Source organism: Myotis davidii, unplaced genomic scaffold, assembly GCF_000327345.1.
Source record: "Myotis davidii unplaced genomic scaffold, ASM32734v1 scaffold960, whole genome shotgun sequence".
NCBI classification, from domain to species: domain Eukaryota; kingdom Metazoa; phylum Chordata; class Mammalia; order Chiroptera; family Vespertilionidae; genus Myotis; species Myotis davidii.
In genome coordinates this window covers 1106761-1111985 of record NW_006293003.1, presented here as the reverse complement: position 1 = coordinate 1111985, position 5225 = coordinate 1106761, and the positions used below count along the sequence as shown (strand labels likewise).

At 37.7% G+C, this 5225-nt stretch overlaps 1 long non-coding RNA gene across 3 annotated transcripts in view; it reads left to right on the top strand.

Moving 5' to 3' along the window:
• Positions 1-1582: 1582 nt before the first annotated feature.
• Positions 1583-5225, top strand: part of LOC107183536 — a 17247-nt gene continuing 13604 nt past the window's right edge. For 2 of the 3 annotated variants that reach the window (XR_001514330.1, XR_001514328.1), the window contains exons 1-2: positions 1583-1654; positions 3584-3717. This is a non-coding gene — a long non-coding RNA (uncharacterized LOC107183536). Of the gene's footprint in view, positions 1655-3562; positions 3718-5225 lie in introns of all 3 variants that reach the window. The other variant, XR_001514329.1, reaches the window with a different exon arrangement.

Below are 5225 nucleotides of genomic sequence, written 5' to 3'. Positions count from 1 at the left end.
AGAGTGTCTCCCCTTCTCTCCCCACCCCTTGCCCCTTACCCTACCTGCTTCCCTTTCTTCTGTGGTTTTCAGATGTTTGCAAATTGGATACAGCTCTGGTGGAGGGATGGCGCCAATCTTATATCATACACCCTTTTTTTAAAAATTATGTTTTAAGGGGATACCTAGTACATTTATAACATTACAGCCTGTGTACTTTATTTTTAAGAGTTTTGTAGTAAATAATGACAAAAACAAAGTTTTCTTTAAAATTGTGGAGGCAATTTTTAACCCCAATAAAAATGTTACCCCAAATAAAAAAAAATCTGAATCAGGAGCTTATGAAAACTTTAATCATGTAGTCTATTGGATGGGTCTCTTAAAATGATTAGTCTTTTTAAAATTTCAAACTTTATGTAGTTTCTGATCAGACTAAATTATTTTAATTAGCAACATAATTTAAACTTAAAATTATTAATTTTTTTCTTTTAAGTCGTGTCCAATTTTTTAATAATTCAGGGAAATGTAAAGGTTGTTCTTGAGTTACTCTGAATACTTTATTAGGCCTCCAGTTGGTTAATTTTGAACTAGGTAGAACTTTCTGATAAGTGGTAGATATTATGGTGGTCTACTACCAATAACCATTTTTTAAAATGGAAGCCAGTACCATCCTTTGCCTCATACAACCAGAGCTCCTTCCCTGCTCCCCTCCCCCACTTTACAGGGCTCCCATGCTAACTCTTGTAAAGCTTTGTAACTCCCCATAGTTCAAGGAATCTTTATAGCCAAGGGAAGGCCCAGAGCTTGAGCCCCTACTTGTAGAGCACACTTGGGTACCTGGGTCCTCAGAGTTCCCTATCTAAATGGCCTTGAGCCTGTTCCAGGGACTTCCTAGGCATTTGTCCTGAGATTATCCTCCTGGTGGTGGACATGCTTGGATGGTGGACAGGGCTTGGACAAGCAAACTGAGCTGTCCAAGGATGGAGATTGGGTAGAGAGATAAAGGGCCATAAGGGGGCAAAGTGTAGGCTGGAGGAACCCCTGGGTTTTAGAATGAACAAAGGGTTTGAAAGCCCATAGAAAGGAAATGACAGGTGAAAGCAGCTCAATCTTTATTTTAAGGTCTTGTTCAGTATTGGCAAATGAGGATTCCATGGGTTTTCTCCCTATTTCCCACAGTCTTCAGGAGTCTCTGTGCTCCACTGAAAGTATGCCAGTTAATTAATAAAGTCTTGGCTAAAGAAAAGGAAAACCACATCTGTACACAGAGCTTTTCCAGCTGTTTGCTATTCAGTGAGTGCTTCAGTGGTGGTGATGATAATGAAGACTCAAGGAATACATCTTCCATAAAACCATAAAGATTTTACCTCCTCAAATTTTCTTTCATCTTCTTTTTTTAAATTATTGTTGGCTGTTTTCTTTTTAGCATCAAAATTCAAGCTGATATAATAATAATAGTTGTTCATCTGTTAAACAAGGCCTCCTAAAACCACAACTATCTCATCAACCCTTCCTGTTTGGGCATTCTCTATTTTTAAGAGAAGCATTTTTTTTCATAACTTTCTATTCCTGTTCTCATATTTTATTAGTTCTTTGTTTGTTGTTTCAGAACACTTTGTTGAGCAGTTTTGAAAATTTACCTGTTGGTGTACCCAACTTCAATAATCTCAAACTGGTAAGAATTTTAATTGTATTCAACAATAAAGATTTAAAAATAAAATAAAATAAAATGTTTACCATTAATGAATATTCCTCCTATTGCAATAGTTTGATTAATGTTATATCTTTTTTAAAAATATATTTTATTGATTTTTTACAGAGAGGAAGGGAGAGGGATAGAGAGTTAGAAACATCGATGAGAGAGAAACATCGATCAGCTGCCTTCTGCACACCCGCTACTGGGGATGTGCCCACAACCAAGGTACATGCTCTTGACCGGAATCAAACCCGGGACCCTTCAGTCCGCAGGCCGACGCTCTATCCACTGAGCCAATCCAGCTAAGGCTAATATTATATCTTTAAAAAATAGTTTGTTACCGTCACAAATTTTTGATTGGAGAAAGTCCTTATAATTTAACTGAGAACATGATAATAGAAGGTAATCTTTTGACCTTGAACTGTCTATATAAAGTGCCTTCTAACACAGATATGAAGACTGAGAAAATACTAGGGAAACATAAATCCCAGATCTTTATTTTAGCAAGCTAAGTAAAGAATGTTGAGGGGTAGGGTATTTTTTAGAATCTATTTTACTCTTCAATACCAATCTTATTAAGTGTTGATATGTGCACTTTTATCAATCAGCATTCAGTTAACAGGATGAAACTGGACATGATTCATTTGATGTTTTCAAAGGTAGAAACCAACTTTGTAGTTTTTTTTTTTTTCCTTTTGAATACCACACTGCTGAGGTAAAGAACGTTGTAGCTTGTGGGTGAGCTCAATAGGGCCAATTAAAACCTGACTATTCTTCCACCATGTTGTAATACCTGACAGAACTTGCTGTGTCCTTGGATGATGGCATTTTTTTCTTAGCAGACATCTAATTGAGGAGAATTCCTGTTTGGTAGTCAAGGAAATATGAAAATGAAAGTACTACATTGTTGGTTCTGACCAAAGTCTTTAACATTTTCCAGTTGATTACAATGTGACATTAATTTTAAGCCCTGCTTTAAAAAAACAACAACAAATAAACAAAACAAAACATACACATTATGAAAGAACACACATATGATCTGTAGTAGTGAAACTATGTGTAGAATGCAAGGAGTGTAGTTAGTGTACTTTAGTCATTCAAAACAAGGTGTAGTATTTTGTGGCATGTAATTGACATTGCAGCTTGTAACTCATGGATGCTTTGGGGGTATAATTTAGTATCTGTTGTGATATGTAATTGTTGATAATTTCTTCATAGCTTAAATGCTTGGAGGAGGAAGTTCCAGAAATTTAGATGTTTAACTCAGGTGTTGAGGGCTAAGTAGAATCTCAGAAAACAGTAGCCCTTCCCCTCCAGTTGGTTTGTGAGCAGAGGAAAAGGCCCACTCCCTGCAGCCAGAATGGGCCCATGTGGGAAAAGGGAGGTACTGAGAGAAGCCTGCGTAATTTAGTCTTTCCAAATTTACAAAATGTCACTCCACTGTCCCTGGTTCTTCATGATAAGGGGAGTGGTGGAGAAAGGCAAAGTATGTTTTGGGACACACCCAGGAGTGGGGAGGTAATCATTCGCTTCTGATAGCAGGTTGTGAGGCCTTTTTCTTTGACTAGAAAGACAGCAAATATTAAGTTGAAGCATGATATTGCCATTTTTGTCAGTCCAAGATGGTTGAATAATTCCTGATTCCAGCAATTAGATGTTCCTCTGTGGGCATACTGTAGTCTTTTTCCATCACCTTATGAAAGTATTATTTGGTAAACCTGATTTTGAGGTAGAAGTTGTATGGGACAACAAAAGATGAAGGGGGCAATTATATAAGAGTAGAAGAAAGAGGTGACTGAAAATGAAAAGGAGAAATTGAAAATTTACAGAGAAGCTTTGACAAACATTGCCACCTTTCATCAAGAAGTGGAATCTTTGTTTCTTAAGATGCTTGTCCTTGGAACACAGATGCATTGCTGTGAGGAAGGAAGTCCAGCAGCCAGCCTCAACTCCAAACATGTAAGGGAACCTTTAAGCCACTACAGCTGACACGAAGTGAAGCAGAGACAAGCTGTTCTCATCAAGCCCTGCCCAAATTTCAGGTTTGTGTGCAAAATTTTTTATTCTTGTAAGCCACTGAGTGGTTTGTTACATAGTAATGGATAATTAAAAGAGACCTTTCCCCATATTTCAGGAGATTGAAGAAATAAATGAAAACAATTGGAAGTAGAATGTAATCTATGGGACTGGATCTATTTAACATATTTACCTGAGTAACAAATAGCTTATAATAGGCCTGAAACCTTTGGAAACATTCATGTGATGGCTGGTGTAGAGAAGAGAAGAGTTAGAAGTGATGGATGATTAGACAGATGCTATAAGTAACATTTGACTGTTCTGTTAAAGCTCAGCATCTAGAATAATGACCCTCCAAAGATGTCTGTCTTAATCCATGCAACCTGTGGATATATCACCTTACAAGGCAAAGGATAATTAAGGTTGCAGCTGTAATTAAGGTTGCTAATCACCTGACCTTCAGATGGAAAAATTATCCAGATTTTCCGGATAGGCCCAATATAATCACAAGGGTCTTTAAAAATGGAAGTAGGAGGCAGAAGAATCAGAGTGATGCAGCATGAGGAAGACTCAGTTTGCCTTTACTGGCTTTGAAGATGAAGATGATGATGAAGGTGGCCGTGAACAACAACAACAAAAAAAACATAGGCAGCCTTTAGATCAGTGGTTCTCAACCTTGGCTGCACATTAGAATCACCTGGGAATCTTTTTAAAATCCTGATTTCTGGGCCTCCTCCTCCGGAAATTCTGTTTCTTTGTTAATGGGTTCTTAAACTGGACCGGAGGGCCGGAACAAAAGCATGGATGGAGTGTTTGTGTGAATTAATATAAATTCAAAGTAAACATCATTACATAAAAGGGTACGGTCTCTTTTTTTTTTAGTTTTATTCATTTCAAACGGGCCGGATCCGGCCCGCAGGCCTTAGTTTGCCCAAGGCTGCCCCACCCCATAACAAAGAAACAGAATTTCCGGAGGATGAGGCCCAGAAATCAGGATTTTAAAAAGATTCCCAGGTGATTCTAATGTGCAGCCAAGGTTGAGAACCACTGCTTTAAAGGCTGGAAAAAGCAAGGAAACATTCTCCCTGGAGTCTCCAGAAGGTATGCAGCTCTGCCAACATCTTGATTTTAGCCCAGTGAGACACATTTTAGACTTTTGACTTCCAAAACTGTAAGATAATAATTTTACATTGTTTTAAGCCACCAAGTTTGTGGGAATTTGTTAAAGAAACAATAGGAAACTAAACTACTTGGCCTCTCACATGTAGCACTTAATCAGTTCATTGTCTTTGGACTGGCTAAAATACAGAATTTTAAGCACAACTTGTTGAAAACAGTTTTAAAAGTTTTTTTTAAAAAATCTTCTTTTGTGAAAGAGACTTATTTTTCTTTTAAGTTCCAGTCTCGGTGACAGTAGCCCTACACAAACAGACACTATGCATACAAGTCCTTTGGTTGATCTCTTATCCCCCCCTCGCCTTCCCTCATAGGTTGCATAGTCTATTCCATGCTTCTATGTCTCTGTCTATTTTTT